Below are 21209 nucleotides of genomic sequence, written 5' to 3' on the forward strand. Positions count from 1 at the left end.
GCCAGGGAAAAGTGTCCATGTAACCATGGTGTTTTGGGCTGCTTTTTTCAGTTTGCAGGAAGGTTGAGCTTTTTGCCTGTTTGTTTTTATGTATGATCAGTTAGCCCAGTATTAGGCTTTTTTTGCTTGTGGTGTAAATCTTACTCTTGGTCTAAAATGAATGTTAATTTGACTTTTTTACTTATGTGCCACACTGCAGAAGCAGCTCCTTACCAGCAAGACAAATAAAAGCACAGATGACATGATATAAGAAAGTCAAAAAGAAACTGGGATCAGATCAAGGACTAACACTCTTATTCCAAAATTATAAAACAGAGGAGGAGAGTGCTAAGAGAAGTTGGAAGGTATTTAAACATGAGGATTTCCTTTTTGTATACCCTTAACTTGTAGAAGGGCATTACTTCAAGATGTTACTGAAAACATTCACTTTTAATAGGCTTCAATAAAAGAAACATTATCAAGAAAGCCTTCATAGAGGTAAGTGGTGGGATTTGTTGTTCTTTTTAAGAAGTGTGACCTTTTAGAAAGCTGATTCCTAGGTCAGGCTTGAGAGTAGCTGGGTAGAAATTGATTAAAGGAATATTAATTTATAGTTGTCCATTTTAGGGCTCCCTGTGTATGCTTGGTCATCATTGGTACCAGTCATCACCACCTACAGGAAATGGAGCTAGGGGACCTTGTCCTACAGCAAAGGAACTGTAATGTTTGTTATTCTTATGTAGGATCTGAGGAGGATATTTAGCTCAAGGTCTCTAGAAATCCTTGCCTTTCAGAGTGTCACAAGCCTCTGTCCTGGCCAGAGTCCTGTTCCAGACTGGATTGCTCCTCGTAATGTGTATTAGTGCAGTAGGAACTAGCAACAGAAGTAGTAAAGTGGTAGTGATAAGTAGTATAAAAATATGTTTTGTTGTTTGAATCTGGTTTTTATAGGAATTAGTAGTTATGCTCTATTTGGAGCATTGCAGATTCTTTTGAAGGAATAGAGTGGCCCCAAGCAAATTGCCATGTTGTCATTGTTACAGAGTAGGCAGACTATTAGGTTCCTGATTTTTTTTTTGACAAAATAACATACTGCTTTTTTCGTCAGACTTGATAGTTGGCCTGAAAACAGGTTTGCTTCTTTTTTTTCCCCCAGCTGCGTTAGTAGACTAAGGAAAGCTATTACAAACCTTGCTTTTCATAACTGCATTGATTTTTAGGATGATTTAACTTGGAACGTGATACAATGAAGCACATTAAATTCTGATAAATTCATGAAGTAGAGGTCATACAGAAAATAACAAGTTCAAAGACTGTGGTCAGTACCAATGATGGAGTAGAAGAAAAAAGGTTATTAGGTGCTGAGGTGAGCAGAAGCTTTATTACCGTGATGGGCAAGTTCAAGAGACTGGAAAACATCACTTACAGTGCAATGCTTTGAACCCAGTGAACTAGATGAACTCTTAACATGAGTGATTCTAATTAGGATAAATTTAAAGGCATGGGTAAGAAATGGTGTTTGAGGAAAATGAGGAGATGAACTGAAAATTGTGGTATCCACTTGTCTTGATACTGCACCTATTTGTGATTCCCGGGGAAAGGATAGTATGTACTGATGAAGAGTATCTGGGTCTATTATTGAGTATAAGCTATGTGACTTGATGTGCTTGAGTGTGGAAAAAATTATATGAGCTTGATACAAGTTTTAGGTGTTTCAGAGGCCATGTCTGTGGTGTGCTCTGTCTTCTTTTGAGATAAAAATTTCATGAATCCAAGTTTCGATATAGGTTGGAAGTAACTTCTGGTTACATCATGATGGGGAATCTCCCCCTGCTCCTCAGCTACAAACAGAAAGTTATTGGCACTAAAACTGATTTATTACTATAGGCTGTGCTTAAAATAACTTTTATTACCATAGTGGCCATAGTGTGGTGAAGTTCTGTAGGTGTATTGATGTTGAAACCTCTGTGCTTTTCTTTGTAGAAGTGATTTCAAAAGGCTGCCTGATTTTTGTGCTTTCCTTGATAAACCGAAAAGAATCATGATCTTTCTGATGACAGAGTTTTGCAGTGTTGTAGCAGAATTAGGAAGAGTCAGGTTCAGGAAGGGCTAATAACTTCTCAGTTTTAAATTTATACTGGTCTGAGAGAAATGTTCAGTCATTCACTTTTTGGCCATGAGTCGTCTTCTTAACTATCTAATTACTGCTCCTTTGTGCTGCTTCCCCATCCTTGTCCTTGTGAAGGGGTTCCCTTTTTTCCAGCTTCCTTCCTCCACATCACTAGAAGTCTCTTAAGACATATGGGCTATAATAATTTTACAGAAGGCAAGATTAGCAAATTTTCTAAACAAGTTTCTTTATTTGTTAAATTTCAGTATTAATATTGGACATTTTGTATAGTGCAGTTTGCCTTTCTGAAAAAATAAGAGGAACCTGACTTTTCAGGCTACAGTGGGACAGTTGCTTGGATTATTACAGCTCTCATTTTACAAGAGGGCTAGAGAAGGAAGGAGTTGATAGCAAGCAGCTGGAAAAGTTCATTTTCTTCACTACTGAGGACAGTGGACGTTTTGGTAGGTTCTAGTACTGAGGTATGCAAAGGATGGATGTTGTTTTACCACAGTCCGTGCATATCCTCTTTGTTTTCCTGTTTGAGTGGAATGTCATCTGGCTTTTTTTTTTCCCTTTGCTGAACAGGAAAATTGAGCAAAAATGGTCAGCTAGAAGAACTAGCACAGTTACTTCTCACAGTCTAGTTTCTGCTGCTCTGAGCATCTGTGGCAAACAACATCCCCTTCTAAGCCAGCAATAGGATGAAAGAAAATGAAATAAATGAAATGTCTTTGGGTGGTGCAGAGGGAATGCAAACTATCTGCATGGTGAACAGGGATACGATGGGTGTTTTTACCACAAGGTAGTATCTGGAATTTAAAATGCTCTTCAAGTCACATAGAACTCCCTTCAGAGCGACTGGAAAGACACCTTCCCCTTCTCATGCCCCCTGCTTCTTTCCAAAAAACAAATTGTTTTTCTTACTGCTTTTTCCGATACCATATGTCATGCTTCCCACACATCTTTAAAGCTACATCAGTCCTTGTCAAAGGTCTGAGAGTCAATGTAGTTTTCAAGAGTGCTCATGATCTCACAATCTCCTTTCGTGGGAGCAGGCGGGGAATTTATGGTTGAGCCACTAACATCCATGTGTCTGTTCCCCACAGCGATACCCTCTATGCACATCCTTGTAAAGTCTATAACAGTATTTGAATACAGTAATCTAATCTTCCTGAATAATATGCTGCTCTCGGTTTTGTTTGCTTACCACATGCATGTATCTGAAGAGAGGGATCTGTCCTCTGTAGCCCTAACAAGAAATCCCAGGTCTGTTGAAATGTAAGACCAACCATCTTTTGACTTCAGAAAGGCAGAAACTTAACCATGTGAGTCTTTTTTAATAATCTCTCTTTACTTCAATTTAAAAAAGAATACTTCTAGGAATGCTACCAAGGTATGCCTCTGATAGGGAGTCTAAGGGTTTATATATGAATATATTTGCCAGTATAACTTTTATGCGCTCAAGTTTAGAAGTGAATCCAAGTTGAATATATGAAAACAACTTTTATAAAAACTGAGACTAATATAATTTGTTTCCTATTTCAAAATAAAACAAAATTAAAATGGTACCGATAGGTTTTCAAATGAATAAACCTGATCCTTGCAGAGCTTGAAACCTAAACATCGTGGCAGGAGGAATCTAAAACAGATTTCATTGTTCACCCTGCAAGAAGTTGAAGCCAGGAAAAAGGCAAATGTAAACAAGGAAACAGTGACAAGTAAATAGCCACTGATCTAACAGCTGTTAAAAAACCAAGTCGGACATTAATGTACAGAACCAAGGAAGGTATAAACATTCAAAGGGCAGTAATAACAGGAAAAAAAACCTGATAGCAGTTTTGAACTTCTGTGACAATGAGGATGGACAACTTTTCAACATCTGACTCAGATTTAGGAAACTTTGTATCAGTATAAGTAACATGAAATATATTTTGCAGTTTTATTGTCTTTCCATTAGGTTTCTGTCTTTTTTGATATCCTTCCCAGTTCTGGAGGGTATTTTATCAGTCTGTTTAGGATGACTCTTCTACAGTGAGTTTGTAGTGCAGCATTTTGAAATTATATTGTTAAATACAATCTTTTAAGAAGTGTCTGACTTGTATATGATTTGTGTGGAGGTTTCTGTCTCTTGGCATTCTGCCCATTTCAGGCAAAGTGAGGCGGCATCTCAGCCCATGAGACTGAAAAGAGATGGGCATTTGTGTGGCAAATATGACAAATATGCCTATGGAACATTGATAGGAAAAACTGTACTTCTAGTGGTTCTGGAAGTAGTTTTGCATTGTATGTTTTGTTAAATGAGGATTTCTGTTAGTCAAGAAACTTTCACAAATGTACATGTAAACTGGACTGTCATAGTTAGACATAAATGGGGTTTTTTTGGGGCTCAGTGTCCTCATGTAGGGTAGAGGGTGTATATAATTGTATTTATTTTAAATCCATTACTATTTCTAAACAGGGTTTATAAAAACATCACACTAAACGATATGTTGTCTCTTTTGACCTCGCCACTAATGCTTTTCTCTTTGCCTTGCAAAGAAGCTTTTCCCTATGGAATTAACCATCAACTCCTGAAATGCAAAAGGAAATAAAAGCCAAGCTGAAGTTGTTTGGGTGTTTGTTGGTTTGTGGGTTTTTGTTTTGTTTTTTTTTTTTTGTGATAGTGGGTTGTGTTTAGTTTGTTTTTTTCCTAGAAGACGTATATGACTGATTTAGGAACAAAATATTATGTTTGATAAACTGGTATTTGATGACTTCAGGTTCTTTTCTCTGTGCTTCTTTACGACCTCAAGGTCCTGCATCTCTTATCTCCACATTCTCAAACCCTGCTGGTATGCATCAAGAGACTAGCATTTAAAAAAAAAAAAAAAAGAGTTGATTACAGCTGCTTAGAATTCTGTGGGGAAAAAAAAAATGATTGTAAAAACATGGTCCAAAGAACCACCTTCCAGTCTATTATTACTAATTTCACAGAGCAGCAGTGGTTCTAGATCTGTTCAGGTGGCCAGTTCCACTCACTTTGAAAGGTGTGACTGTGCTTTTTCAAGACAAGGCTATGCCAAATTAATTGAAGGTTTTGGTATTTTTTTCTTACTAAGTAAGTCTCGCTGGGCCGCACTTACTTGGATTAAATAGAAGCAAAAATAAAACTCACATTGGTTCAGGAAGTTTATTTTGTGGCTTTTTGGATGAGAACATTCTGTCCCTTCTTTGCAAAACCAATACAAACAATCTCTTGGCACAGACGCTATTCTTTGTAGATACCTTACTTTAAATTATCCCTCTGTTATTTTGCAAGATTAAGTATCGCAGTTCCTATTTCCTGAATAAATTCTGCCTTGAATTGTGCTTTCACTTTGTAAGTCACATCTGCAGAGGTAGTTGGGCAGTATAATTAAATCTTTTAAACTCTATTTGAGATCTGTTGATGATAAATAGTAATAGAAATGGTGATTATAAATTGTAGGATAGTAGATGCTGTTTATAAAGTAGCATTTATTCAGAAGTGGTTATATCTCATTGTAGAAATGATGGTGTAAATATGGGTTGTATGATTGTGGTGTTACTTAAAAAAGGCTGTAGAAGTACGGAGTAGTAGTAAAACATCCAGAACTGTGAGGGACTCTTTTTATTGATAGTTGAGGAATTGTCTGTGAGTTTTATAGAGAGATGTTCTTTTCCCTTTTGCGCTTTTTTTTTTTTTTTTTTTTTTAAGGATATTATTAAGCTACTCTAAAAGAATAGTGAGGACAGTGCATTTCATGTGCTTATATTAGGCATTTCTCCTAATGTGAGAATCTGGCATGAGCTGCTGGAATAGCAAATAAGAGCAGGGAAAAAAATGTGTGCTGTGCAACCTTAATCAAACAGGGAGCAATCTCTAGTGCCCTCTTTAGATAATATATTCAGTGGAACCAATTAGGGGAGGATCTTAAGTAATGTTGATAGGTTATTGGACTGATTCTTCAAGTGGCTGTAACTCCTACTGATTTGGGCTCTTACTAGAAGGGAGATGAAAGAAATCTTGTACCTTGTAGGAGGCAGTCCTACTTGTAGTAAGCAGTATTCCCAGGGAGTGTTAAAAGCAGAACAAATCTCTGCTGTAACAGCTTTGAAGTGAGCTGAAGGTTTACACACATATTCAGATGCAATTTTTGAGAAAGAGCTAAGTTTTTTTTTATTATAAAAACACACAAAAAACCCCAACCTTGTGAACTTTGCATTTCAATCCATTTAAATCCAAAGACTAAGGTGTTTTGATTGTCATGTCTCTTATCTTTCTACCAAAGACCTTTTCCTATAATTAAGAGGGCATCAATTTGTCTAATTGATGCCAAATCCAATCGAAGCCACCCACACAATTATTTCACCCTTCCCTCCCCCTCCCATCATTATCTGATATTTTGTTTGCACAGTCATTTTTCATTAACTGTATTCATGTCTAGGGCTGCAAACAGTAAAATCACATTAGCAAGGAGGAGCTCAGAGACTCATCAGTGGAACCTGTTTTTTCCTTTTCAGTTTTACACTGGCTTTCCGATAAGAATCCCCAAACCTGTCACAAATTTTGGAGATGAGGAGCTTGGAAACAATGAATGTGCTAGTGTTTGGTACTTTTTTCTCGTGTCAGAATTCTTTAGTTCTTCCATACTACTGAGAAAAACTAAATTCTGTGTAAGAAGCTACTGAGATCACAAGTTACTATTGGAAAAGAAAAGAGGTGTAGTCTGCCCTCTTTTTTTACATACATATACATATATGTATGTGCATATATGTACACATGCAGCCAAGCCTATTCCCCTGTCTTTATAGATGACCCTGTTTTATTTAGAGGTAACTTTTGAGCATGTCCTTTTTTCCTCTTTCTTCACGTGGCTGTGTTGGCCTCCCTGCCCTTTTGAGAGAGAAAGACTTACACACAAAAGTCTCGCTGTGGTTGCTCCTGAAGGCTTTTTGGTCTGTTGCTTTTTCAACGTTTAACCTTGGTTCCTCTGTGAAATCAGTGGCATCCATCTCACAGTGACCCAGAGTATTGGCAAGCATTGGATGTGCTACTAACCATACCTGGCTTTTAGAGTGCTCCTCATCACCCGCACTTGTATTTTATCAAGAAGACTGTCACCTTTATCCTGTTTTGGAAGGGAGAAAATGGGCATGGAGGGGTAGAGGGTCTTGCCTAAGGCAAGTGAGCTGGGAAAGGCTGAGACTCATAGCTGGGAAATGAGGTATGGATGGAAGGCAGGCTGTGCTGCATTAATGTGCTGTGTCCATGTGTTATCCTTTCTTCAATGCGGGTTTCCTGGTCAGCAAATTATTAATTGCCTATCTCGCCATAAAATATTAGAATGTTAAGTTTTTGACAGAATTAGATTAACAGATAAACCACCACTATAATCCGGTCATATAGTAAGCAACTTGATACAGCTCAGTATATAAACTAGCTCAATATACTACTTCCTATATTAATATGCAACTACTGGATCAATTCAGATTGACCAAATTGAGCTATTGCTACTTGCCCTGTTACTGGATTGACTTGTTACTGCTTCTTCCTAATTCTAATTTTGTTCAAGTTGATCTGCATTTTTTAATTATTTTTAATTGGATTTATCATAAAATGGAAAAGATCACTGCAGGGCTGACCTGTAAGGGAGGGGGAATGGAACCTCTCGTAGAAGTCACAGAATTGGGATAATGTCAAAATGATGTCCCAAGGAGAGTAGCTCCTCAGAAAATTCAACTGTAAACAGGGCAGGTTTGGCAAAATTTGAAGGACTGGTCAGTGCCTGGGATGGTGCAGCTATGAAGCTGGAAGCAACTTATATGTGCAACCAGGTTAGAACAAAGTGTTGAATGTGACTGAAGAAATGAAATAGAAAAGAACTAAGCTTGTCCAAACTCTTGAATTTCGGATACAAAATTGAGGGGTGGCAAAAATTTGAGGAGAAAATGGGAGAACACCATAATTATCTCTTTCTTCTGCCTCTTGTCTTAGTTTTCACCTTATTCTTCCTTTCCTGCATCCTCCTTCCCCAAGCACCCCATGGGCTCCAGCCCCCACTAGTTTGTGGGGAGTTTTTTGAGCTGTCCCCAGTTTCTCTCAATACAAACACGTTTTTTCCCATCTCTTTCCCATTTGGGCCACGTGGCTGCCTTGTGAGCTCAACCCTGGGCTGCTTGCCTCTTGGCCATGGCCAAGTGCTGGGAGTGCAGGGGCTGCATGGGCAAAGTTGCTTCCTGACAGGGGCAGGGGTGCGAGGTGAGGAAGGGGCTCCGCTCTCACCAATACCTCCATTCTTACGCTTGACCAGGCTTTTACAAAGTGTGTTTACGAACATGTTGCACGCTTGTTCCCTTTGGGTTTGCAGCCTTCTCAGCTCTGCTGAGACTGTCAGGTCCATGGCTCTGTAAACTCCTCATCCACCCTTGAAGAGGGATCCAGCCCCAAACTGTACTTGAAAGCAGGGTTTAGGATGGAGGTTGCCTTGGTATCCTGACTATGAGGTTCTCATTAGCTGTACAGAGGAGTTCTTTTTGATATTACTGGTATCTAGAAAGTTCACATTTGACAGTAGGGGATGAACTTCAGTCAGAAATGTACTTTTCTTTCTCATGCAATAAAGGGAATCACATTTTAGGAAGTCAGTACTTAGCAAGTCTAACTGATTGTGTAATGCACAGTGGAATTGCAAAGCTGAACCTGTTTCTCTTCTATTTTTCAGTGATTTGTCCTGTTGGGCAACTGGCTTCTGAGTGACCCTGGAGACATGCCAGCCACTTGAGCTCAATCAAGCAGTGGCAGGGACAGCAGCTACCAGGTCTGAAGTTTTAATCCTAGGCACGTGGCATTAGCAGAAGTGGTCACTGGTGAGTTTTATGTAAATGCAGCGCCTCTCTCTCTCTCTTTCTCTCTCTCTCTTTAACAGCTGGCACCTTTTTGCAAACTGTAAGTTTCTTGGTGCAAAGACTCACCTGTCTTGCATGTTTTTCCCAGGGGGTGACTGATGAGTTTAGAGAAAATGAGTGATCCAGGTTACCAGCTAATCTTAGAAATCCTTACTATTTGTTTGTATGTTTATGGATTTTTTTTTTCGTTCCCTCTGAATGAGTAACATCCTGGTGAGGCCAAACTTCAAATCTGTAGCAGTTGGTGTGTTGTACTAGAGGCATCAGCATGCCTTTCTTATCAGAGGAGGTTTCATACCCTCTGCCTTAGCGCTTCATAGCCTGGGAATACAATCTGTGGGGCTCTGATAACAGAAGTAGTGACTGACTGCTGTCAGCATGAGGATGATTAAAAATGCATATGCCTGTGTGTGCGTGTGCTTGTTCACTCCCTTTCCAGCTGAATAGAAAATGAAACTCCCTGAAGCCTTTTATGTAAGTGCATGGGTTTGGGTTTTTTTCCTGTTTAAGTCTCTGTGTGGCTGTGTGCAGAAAAACTTCATCCACAGCTTCCTTTTGAAAATACTTTGTAAAGAAAAGAGCGTGCTTGTTTTGACCTCCGAAGTGTGATCCTGTCTTCAGTTCAATACTAGACACCCTCTCTGCAAAAGATAATAGCTAGCAATTTTATTTTTTTTTTGAGGGGAAGGTAGTTTCCAGTCAGTTTCTCCCATCTGTGATTTTCCTTGATAAAACAATGGCAATCTGCTTCTTCCAACAGCTGAAATGCTGTGATTCTTTGACAGCAAATGTGTGGAGTGCTGCCTTGCACCTTGTAACACCCTGTTTTATTTAAGGCTCTGTCATGCTGGGCTGATTGCTGTCTTCCCAGGAGTGTTGCACCAAGGAATTATTGATGAGATGCAGCCTGGTCTGCAAAGCACACGTTCACTATTAAAAACAACACATGTGCCCTTAGCTATTGCTAGTCATTTAAACATCTCTGTGAAATTTGGGGAAAGTAGCCTCTCTGTACGTGGACATAGTCCCATTAAAACATTGGTATGGTACAGCTCAGCGTCAGATACTGAATATCCCGGGCTCTTGTCTGACTCTTCCAGGTCTTTACCATGTTGTTAAGAGTGCTTGTTGTAATATTTGGACAAAAACCTGGAGGTCAGTGCCATACTGAGCTGTACGTGCTAACTTGATTAGCAATGGAGTTGTAAAATTACTCTGGCCTGAAAAATTACGAGGATAATTCTGGCTCTATGCTGGAGGAGGCAAAGGCAGAACAGTACATTATTTGAAGGTCCAGTAGTCTCTTAAACCAGGCTAAACCAAGTAGGTTTTAATTAAGGGAAATTTTGGGAAAACAAATTTGGTGCTATTATGAAGTATCCATTGTTTTTTTGCAAGTTGGAAGATACCTGTCCTTAAGTTCTCCTCATTCACATTGCTGCTGCTCTTCCCACTTCAGTTCAAGTGTAACAGCTGTTGTCTTGAGAACTGCTGAAGATAGACCCAGTTTCTTTATCCTGCTCAAGAACTCTGAACCCCAGCGCTTAAATAATAGAACAACTTTAGTGCTAACTCCAGCAGCTTTGGAGGAGAAAGGTTTTAAAATTGTTGCAATTGATTTTCTAGGTGCTTAGAAACAGAAAGCAAGGTAGTAATTGAAGTGGTGTTTTTTTATTTAAAATCGTTATTGCTTTGGTAGGTGCACTTTTTTTCACCAGTTAGCATTTTCAACTATTAGAAGTTAGAGACCACAGATTTTCTAGAAGCCTAATAATCTTGTGTAGATAAAATTACTCTCTTGCAGTGGCAGCATGTCTGTACCTTGGTCAGGATGGTCCCAAATTTAAGACTAGTTGCTGTCTGTCATATCTTTGGTCCCAGTCTGGCTCACAAGCTTGAATGCCAGCGTGGGGAAGGCGGCAAAAACCTTTGCTCCCCTGTAGCATGGGTGGGAAAGCATCTCCATGTGGAGAGACTTCTTTTGAAACCCAAGATCATCAGGAAAGTACATTGAAAATTCACTGCACAAATAAAGATTGAGTCAGCCAACACCTGCTTATCACGTCAAGTAGTGATTACACCATGACGTAAATCACCTTGTGCTATACATCCAATTTGATGGGTTTGCCTATGGCTGCACTTAAGAAACATGTGTGAGCTCAAATATAGGGTTTTTATCTATTTCTGAGAGTGCTGTAGTAATAGAACATAGAGCTTCAAGCACAGGATATGTGGAGTGTCCTACTCTTACGGTTAGATGACGTTTGGTACTTTGCTTTCAATCCTGCTCTATTGCTTTTTGCTACCTGCAAATGCAGTGTGCTCTTCTGAAACTGCAGTTTGAATCTTTATCTGTAACCTGAATTTTATCACACTTTTTTTTAATTGATCCTCTTCTTTTTTTGCATTTCTAGCTCTTCTTAATTATAGGCATCTTTTGGTGTCAGATCAGTATTTCACCAAAGTGATTGGCTAATATAACTATTGTAGAATCAGGTAAATGAACCTCCTGTCCCAGATGTTTACATTGCTGGGATGCTGAAACACAGAAGTTGCAAACCATCATAAGCCTTCAAATGATTAATGGTCAGCTATCAATGATTATTTTGAAACTTAAGAAAAATGTTAGCTTAAACAGTTGATATAAACAAACCACTACTTTGTTAGCATATGTTTTGCTTAGATCCATGGAATCACTGAAGCTAAATGGGTGTTTCTGGTGGTTTCACCGCAGCAAAATTTAGTTTAATTTACTTCTTGATGAGAGTAAATGGGTCTTAACCTTTGAGACTTTGTGTTATCTGCTCCAGTCACCTGTGTTTTCCATTTAAAAAATAAAATTCCTTGGAACCATTGGGTTCTTTCAATCCTGCACTTCAGAATGCGTGGTTACCCTGTCTTTTAAATCCTGAAGATATGTAGGGCATTCTCATATCAAGACCTGGCTGCTCAGATGGGAGATTTTCTTTTTAAAAAAATAGAGAAATCTGTGCATTTTGAGTATTGCCATTGCATGTGGTGTGGCTGCTGATGCCCACGTGCCCCGCTCTGCAGGCGAAGGATCAGTGTCATGAATAAGAGCCGCGTTGCTTGCTGAGTGTTGACAGCTTGTCATTACAGACAGTGTTTTTTCCTCCTGGCTTGTAGTTGCAAAGGTTTTGAAATGATCATAATCTCTTTTCTCAGGTGACTTGAGGAAGCATTGGGGTTTGTTCTTTCCATATTCAGGGAGTGAAGAGACACTGCTTTTCGTTTGTGCTGAGTTTACAATTATTTTACTGTCTCGGTTGGATTTTTCTTAACATATCCAAAATCGTTAAGCTCCCACAGAGTGAAAGAGGGTGTGAAGAAAAGGAGCAGTGAGGGGAGAGGAAGGAAGAAGTGGTAGTTAAACAGGCTGGGGTTTTTCTTGGTTTTAGGTAGGGTGTTTATTTTAGCGCAGCTATTCCTGGTACGTAGGGAAGGGTGCGGGAAAGGTGGGGTGATGGTGGGTTTGTGTAAGAGAGTATAGCATTTGCTCAGCCATGTGGCAGGAAGGAATTGTACATCAATGAGTTCTTCTCTGTCCTTTTAACTGGGGCTATAGAATTTTTTTTGTTTAATGCGTAAGTATGGCCATTCTCTTCTCTGGGCATGCATGCAGGGCTGCTGAAAATTAAATTAGTAAATGGGATCCAATGACATAAAAACAAACCCGATCAAACAAACCCTCTGTAGGGTGCAGGCAGAGAGCACCCTTCATCCTCTGTCATCAGAGGAACAGGGCTGTTTGAATTGGCTTCCACCTTTGTTTTGAGAGGTTGCTGTGGTGATGAATAATCTTTGCGGAGGGTGTGCGAGCAAGAGTGCGCATGTGCCTTGGTCCTGCATATAAAACAATGCTGCTGAGCTCATGGCTTTTCACCCCCACATCAGAGCATATCCTGGCAATGTTTGGCTGCTCCCCAAAATGAGAAAATGAGTTAAATAACAAAACTGTTGTCTTAGAGCTAGTTATTGAGGTGGTATTAATCTACTGATCACTTCCTCACATTGCTTTCATACCAGGTAGCTGGAGACTGTGTGATGGCAAAGCAGTAGCTTTTTTCCATTGCATGGAAGGGGAGTTGCAGGGTAGCTGATACGCCTTATTTGCACAAGCTTATGACACCTGAGCTTTGTCTTGTTACCTGGGCTTAAGGAAGGATAGTAGGTAGAGAAATAGACTGACAAAGGTAGTCTGTAGAAGAAAGAGGGAAATGCTATTATCTGAGAGGGCTTTCTTTTTTTTTTTTTTCCTTACCATTGCAAAGATTGCATTTTCTGTACTGAGGAAAAAACCTGGGGACCTGTCTGTGGGTTAGTATTGTTTCTTTTTACTCTACATTTATCAATAAATATTAGAACAAATTATTATTAAATTTACTGCAGCTTGAAATAGGTGAGTATGTTTTTCATACTAACATACAAAAATCTGATATAACAACTGCATATTGATACAAAAATCTGTGAAAATTAGAATATGTGTATGAATATTCCATGTGAGGCTTACGTGCTTTCCTTGTGAAGTAGTACTGGTACAAGTATAGTTTGATGGTACAGTTGTCTGAAGAAGTTATATCACTTCTAGGTAAAGAATTGCCTTCAAGAAAGTCTTGGGAACTTTATTTGTTTCTCCCCTGCTATAGAAAACCCTAGCAGGGGTTGACAAGAATGAATTGCCACCTGAGGCAGCTCAGGGAAAATATTCTTCCCTGCATATTACCCTTGTTCCTAATGTTTGTGAAGCTGCCCCATATGTAACTTGTAGGAAGTACTCTGGGAAAAACTAAGTCACTTGGAGATAATCCAGTGGCCGTGACAAATACAGTGAAGTTTAAAATGTCGACTTTTGCTGCATAATTCCTGGAAAAAAAAAAAGGTGTGAATTACTCAGTTCTGTGTCAGCTCCCCATCTCTGCAGAGACCATCATAATTGGTGGTTTCATTTGTGAGGCTATGTACTTTGAAGGTTGTCTTGTTCTTGACTGCAGCCATACTGAAGGATCAAAGAGGAAGATGAAAACATTTTAAAAGCAGTAAGGCCGCTCGCAGTATTTAAAGTGAAGGTGGCAAAGGCAGAGTGCATGGCCCCCTTGTACGATCGATGGGATTTCTTGCAGAGTCAGAGCAGTTGGGGAAATAACCTCCTCTCCCTCCAGCAGTTTTTGAGGCTTGTCATCTTGAAGTTTTCCCCAGCACAATTTAAACATTCTGTCAGCTCCTTTCAGCGGCTCACTTAGTTAAAATCACTTTCAGTAAGGAGTATTTAATTATGTCTTCTAATACCTTATTCAGGCTTCCCCCCTGGATTTTTGAGAATCTAGAGAATGCTGCTAATAGAGTGGAGCCAGCATTTGCAGGAATAAATTAATAGCAGTACCGTAGCTGTGCTTTTCACATCTGACACTTTTTCTCCAAGGTTAACACCGCACCTCCTATACTTCTTCAAATTCATTTGTTCTGTTTCAGTTCAGTCTTTTGAAATATTTTGTGATGAATGAGTTCACTTTACAAGCCAGTGATCAGCAGCAGCTGTTCATAGTCATGCTTTAAATTTAATCCATCTGTCAGTGGGCTCTTTAAAGTGTGAGTTTCACGTTGTCAGGAGACCTGATGACACCAGAACAGTGTCTGGGTGCTGTTTGCCAAAAAGAAAAGAAAAAATAAAAATGAAGTGTGCTTGGATGGGCTCTGGGATACCCTTGCAGTTTCATCTGTAGAGCTGTGATTTAGCCTGCTGAGAGGAAAGCAAAGTGGCTACAAGCAGTACTTTTGCACTGACATGCACATAGGCATTCAGATATAGGCTAAAATTAGGAGGTGACCTGCAGTAGGCTTTGTAGAAACCATATGCAGTGCTTACTGCTTGTTTTTTTAATCTGACCCTTGGATGAATCTCATCACCAGCTCTTTTACATTTTTTGGTTGTAGCATTGGAGCAAATTAATGTTCTTCAGAGGATGAGCTGAAGAGGAAAAGATGTGGCTTATTCAAATCAGCAAAAGAAGACAACACTGCTTTTTTTTCCTCAGTACACATGCATAATTTCTTATTTTCATTTGTAACTAGAGGAGGATGAAATGTGTCTGCTGAGGCTGTTTTGCAAACTGCATTTAAGACAACATTTGAGAACAACAAATGGTCATTTGCTGACTGTGTTAATTGTTCGCATAATTTTATCTGAAAGCTTCATTCTGTAATGTGCTCTGTAAATTACATGCTGGATGTGGAAACCAGCTGATTCATGGCCTGCAGTCCATTGGTCTTATCCACAGGTAACTTCTCATGTTTTCCTTCTCCCCAGTTTGTTCCTCACCAAGACTTTTGTGGGGAGGACTGAGCTTGTGCTGGAATGTGTGTATAGCTCTATGGAAAAGCATTTCTTACCAGCAGAATCTTATTCACTAGAGTACTGCATGTTTACCTAAGTATGCAATTTTCATTATATCATTTCACTTTAGGAAAGAAAACATTCCTTGGAGAAACAGAGCAATGGTACAGCCTCCTTTGCCACTGCAAAACTCTTATTTTTGTAGTAGGAGGGCCATATTTTATTTCTAGGCTCCATCATGGTCTCCAACTGCAGAGACTACCCTTTGTCTGTGGTCAGATAAATGTTTTGGCAGCCTGAGACAGCAGAAGACCTCACACAGTGGGTGAAATCCGTCTGTGTTCCACTCACTTTTGCTGTTGCAATCTGCAAGTATCACTGCTCAACAGTGCAGCTGCATTGCTGCTGCATTCCTAGTGCAGTGCCAAGCCAGAACTTTAATTGACTCTAAATTCAGTGCTGGCAGAAGCATAGAGAAGGGGAAAAACCCCCAACAAAACAGAACACACAGACTGGCTTTCTGAGCTTGTCTTATGTGTCAGTTGAAGCTAGTACAGTGTCTTTGAAATGAAGCATCCGTTGTCATATAGTAAAAGAAGAACCTCTTAGCTTTTCTTTAACATATAGAAAGCAGCACTGTGTATACCAGAGCCTGTTATTGCTGTGTACCTGTATTTTTAATGGAGACTCATTAATGTTTTCCGCATGGAGATGGTGAGAATTGCACATCTAGTGAAGAGATTGATTGATGTTGGCTTGCGTTAAGAAAATATGGCTGACAGAAGGAATCAATACACACTCTTTTTTTCCCTAGAGTGCATTGTTTTTCCTGCACGTGTTTAATCAGGGGACTTAGCAGGGGAATGCCATTGCTTAATAGCTGACAGTATCTTTTTATCTTCCTTTAAAATACTTAATAGCGTTAAAATACAGTTATTAAGATCTGGCACTCATTTGAATGCCCACTTGGGACTTTGGATTATAAACATGCAGTATCTGTAAATTAGCTGCAGACACAAAGTATTTGGTCCTTCACCGATTAACCTAACAAGCAGTAAAAGCTGCGTACCAGTGAGCATGTGAAACGCCTTGTTCTGCAAACCCATAGACAAATGTGTCCCTCCTTGCTGGGAGCGCTCAGACCTCTGAAAACTGCTGGATTCTGATTTCAAGTTTTCAAATTTCACAAGTTGGGTCTGAACGGAGGGATTTGGCAGGAGAGGTAAAAGAAAAACTCTTCTTTCCCTTCCTGCATAGAGAAATGGAGGCCAACATGGAAAGCACACTGAAAGGGACAAGCTTCCCACCTCAGGAGGAGCCGTGTGGTGCGACATCTCTGTGAAGAAGCTCGGGGGGTGTCTGTGCGCGGCATCAGCCCGCTCAGCTCCCACATCCTTCTCCAAGATCAGTGTGAACAGACAGGGTGTATGCCAAGCCCACTGCTGCATGGGTTTTTGAAGAGGCAACATCAATATCTAAGAGGATTATGAATTAAATTCTCAATACCTTGTCTAGACTGTACTGATCATTAAGGATGAAATGATTAATTTTTAAAACTAGGTTCTTTGGCTTTTACAACTGTTTTTAAAAATCAGATTTTTGTCACTATGGTGTGCTTTAAGTAGAAAAGCTGATTGGTGTTTGGGTACTTTGTATCTAGTTTCTCACTTGAAACTAAATGAATAATGTATTTTGTGAATATCTGTGACTGAATACAGGTTTAATGTTTATATCACTGAGATAAATTCGTAGCATGAGCAGTATGATTAGTGCTGTGTAAAATTTTAAATTTTTTCTGATTTGTATTTTCATGAGTAGTTGTGAGTAACATTCTAGTATCTGGTTTAATTTTTATGAGGTGTGCACAGATATCTTGTTCCTGGAAATGCAGAACAGGGTAAGGAACAGACAGCGCTGACTGAAGAGTTTTGTAATCTCTGTTATTCACTGCAATTCTTGATGAGGGTTTGAAACTGTAATGATTGAGCCAATAAGTATGTGATAGCAAAACATTTTGAAATCGCTAGCAGCCCAGTTGTCACGTATTATATTTTAGTAGGTAATCCCATGTTGGCATTATTGCAGTTCCTCAGTTTATATTGTAGCTATTATAGCAGAAGCTGAAATACTCTGCTATCATTTGGAGATGGAAATTTCTTCCATTTTATTTACTTATTTAGAAATTCTGCATGATATATCTGTTCATGTATAGAAAATGTAAAACCTTGAAAATGTTTACTATAATATATTGTTGTGAACACTTTTACCTACAAGACTTCTTCTTAATGAAGCCTAGGTTATAAACAGGAGAGTTTACTTTTTTTGAAATTCCTTTCAGTGAGTGAGGTGGAATACAGCCTGCTGTAAGCCATGCAGAATTTCTTACTGTCTCCTACTGCTTCTGGGAAGATTTGTTTAGAGGGAAAGGTAAAAGGCTGCTCTGTGCTATTTACTCATAGACAGTATTCCCTAAAAGAACTATGTAGTAGTAGGCTATGTAACCAAATAGATCAGTCATGTAGTAGCAATGAGCTAAAGGCTACATTTGATTCCAAATGTAAGTATCCAAAATGTACTTAATTACCAAATTTATTTAACTGGAGCCAATTTGCTTTCATCTCCTTCATAGCCAAATGTTACTGTGATAAAGTTGTACTGTGTGAAATTTCACTGGGCCATGTGACATTCACTGTTTTGGTGGCATGCCTGCTTTGGGTGTGCAGAATAGCCACTGCAGATTGCCACTTCACTGAAATTCTCAACAGCCACCTAAATATCTAGCTGTAGCTGTTCGTGCTTGTGATAACGTGTATGTGATTATTAAAGAGACCCAGAACTGTGTCTATGTCCTCTATACCTACCATCTGTTTTCTTGTATTTGTGGGCAGTACATGTTGAGTAACTAGGTTGCTGCCTTAGGAATTATCTGTTGTTTTCTTTTAAGGAGAGGAACGCACGCTTGTCATAGTGTTGTGCTGCTTGCTGTTGGTTTCCTCTTTGCAGTTGCTCACTCAAATGCATGTACTAGTCAATAAGAGAGGGCATGGGTAGCTGAATCCTACTCTGCAATTTCAAGGAATAGCCGCTTTCCTGCTGGCATAATTTACATTTCACTCCTCAATTGCTCTACAGTTAGGTCAAGGCAGAACTGCCATGCTGGCTTTTGTGGCACAGGCTGCTTGTTTGAAGCTGGGTATGTGGTAAGGCATCGTACTTATTATCAAGCTCCTAATATCCATCTGCTTTCATATCTGTCAGTGTCCTTTCTGCAGCTTAATCAAGAGCCCTTGCTAGCATACCATAGCTCTGACAAAGGTCAGGAAACACATGCCTTGTGTAACATACAGGGCTGCAATCTATGTTGTCTTCTGTGGCTAAATAGCATTTCAGGCAAAGAGGAGACTGCTGTGCTACTTTCTTGGTAGACTTGATTGCTGATAAATAGGGATCTGATTCAGCTGACAGCTTACACAGTATTATGTTCCTATCAAAATGGGTTGAGTAGGGTTATGTGCTCCCTCCCCCAGGAGCTTCAGGAACCTGTGAACTTTGGCACCTGCCTGTTTGGAGGAAGGTGCAATTAGTTGCAACTAATAATTCCTATGATAGAGGTGAAGTGCAGAAAAATATGCTCTGTATAGCAAATAAGGAAATGCAAATTCCTTCTGTCAAAAGGAAGCGTAAAGTTCAGCAGACTGGCAAGACGTTGATACACCTGTACAGTTTTATAGCATTGAACTGCAAGCAGCAGTTGAAGGTTTCAGTTTTTAAAGAGGAAAGGTATCATTCTTCAGTTTTCATGCTGATTCCTCTGCGGGGTGAGGAAGGAACTTTCTCTGTCTAAAAATCTTAGTGAAGGTCACAAAGATCACCTGCTTTATGTTGTGGTCAACCATGGGGCATTGGCTTCTAACAGATATGAAATATTAAAGGAAATGGATCAAACACATAAGTCATTATGGTTCTATATTGCAAAGATGGGCTCACTTTTTCTTACTTCTTGTCCCATTGCTTTTCTCATTTAAATAAAGGTGTTGATTTTTCCTTCTTGTGTAAATTAATTTTTCTTATCGTTCTTACAAATCTTTTCTGTATGCTTAAAAAAAAATAAATTTCTTCTACAGCTGTTTGTTTCTCATGCTTCTTGTTTGGAGAAGAGAAGGTCCAAAGAAATTCAGACCAGAACTCTTTATTTATTATTGTTACTTGTTGTCTTAAAAACACAATAAAGTGGGGAAAAAAGGCTTCCCTCCATGAGACCATTCAGAAAAGCAGTGTCTCATTTTAAACTAGTTCATTGCTTAATGGATTGTATTATTTGGAAAAAAAAAAAATTGAAAAATCTTCCTCTGTGCTGTCACTGAAGGTGGTTAGTGTGATACTGCTCATTGTCATTCACAAGGATGTATTTTTTTTTTCCCATCACTTAAACAAACATGCTTTTTAAATTCATTATCTATATGGAAAATATGGTCAGTCAAGCAGCTGTAAGCTACAGTCCCCTTTCCCTACTCCCTTCCCCCCATTAGTTCCACCTTTCTGTATTTCTCAGTGCTCCATCTGCATGTGTGTGAGGGATCACTTTCTCTGCTCTCTCTTCACTGGGCTTACCTCCATTCTTTGCTGGCAAAGAAACTCCCATTATTGAACCAGAAAAATTTTTCAGGTGCTGTTTATAACTTATTTTAGAGATTAGGTTTGCTCCCATAGGTGATTGTAAATGGGAGGAGTTGCTGAAATCTGTTGCTATTCTGATGCTCCAGTTTTGGTTTGAACAGCTGCTGACTGCTCTGGACTTTTCCTCAAAATTATGCAGTTGAGCTCACTTCCCAGGTGTTTTTAACCAGCCCTTTAGTCTCCTGACTTAGTACCTGAGACCTGGGTGGCCTGGCGAAACAAGGCTTTGGGGGTGTGTGTGTCCTGTCTGACTTTCTGTTGCATCAAGGATATATGCCTGTTGCTTGTTCTGTGGTCAGGTGTTATGTTGTTGGACTAAGAGCATGACAGTGTGCCATCAATAGAAGATGTGAGATGAACTTTGGGGTGTACGCAGGAACCTGTAAGAATGGTATTGAATTATATACTGCTCCTAATGCTCACAAAAATCTCTGTAGAAAACCGCTTTGACAAGTTTGATAGGGATTGAATAGATGCAGTTGAAATGTTATGAGGTTCTGGCATAATACATTAGTGATTTTATGTGCTTGATTTTCATTATTAATGGTGTTCCAAAATATATGCATTGAGATTTTTCAGAGTAGGCTGGAAAACGTAATCCTGCAAGTAGCATTAATGTCAGTAGGAATTCTCGCTGCTCTCTGTTCTGCTTTGTAAACTTAGATTATTTTTTTTTCTTTATTCTTTGAAGTTGAATGCTTAAAATATGGCAGTAAGTAAGCAAGTGTACCTCTTAAGAGTCCTTATTGTTTGTGGTATCACAACATAATAAAATTGACCTTGGTCCTAGGGGCTCTGAAAAGGTTTGTAATAATTGTCTAGATGTTTACCTTGTAGAGCTGCCTTCTTTGCACTGATATGCAGCGATCTAGTGTTTTGTTGGTAGTAAATTCATGATTCCTTTGGTTGAACTACTATGAGTAGTCATACTTTCATCTTTTTCTTCCCTTTTACAATGATGTTCACCGTTGTAAAATTGTAATGCAATGGATAGATGTTGCACAGAAACATGCTCACCATTTACTTAATAAAGAAAAGAATTCTTGGTTAACGCCCTTGGAAAACTCAATGAGGAACTTCATTCAAAACTTAACTCATAAAGAAGATGACGTATCTTTGCCTATATGCAAAGTTATCTATCATTTAGGGAAGAAGTAAAGAGGCACCTTGAGTGTCAGTACT

General features: G+C 39.2%; 1 protein-coding gene across 6 annotated transcripts in view; it reads left to right on the forward strand.

Annotated features, from left to right (window-relative positions):
- Positions 1-21209, forward strand: part of EPS8 (EGFR pathway substrate 8, signaling adaptor) — a 141182-nt gene that overhangs the window by 26955 nt on the left and 93018 nt on the right. For 5 of the 6 annotated variants that reach the window (XM_074871519.1, XM_074871520.1, XM_074871521.1 and 2 more), the window contains exon 2: positions 8815-8959. The exons of the other annotated variant lie outside the window; for it this stretch is intronic. The gene's annotated coding sequence lies outside the window, so the exon portion shown is untranslated. The remainder of the gene's footprint in view (positions 1-8814; positions 8960-21209) is intronic. 6 annotated transcript variants of the gene reach the window in all.

Source organism: Strix uralensis, chromosome 5 (assembly GCF_047716275.1).
Source record: "Strix uralensis isolate ZFMK-TIS-50842 chromosome 5, bStrUra1, whole genome shotgun sequence".
Lineage (NCBI taxonomy): Eukaryota > Metazoa > Chordata > Aves > Strigiformes > Strigidae > Strix > Strix uralensis.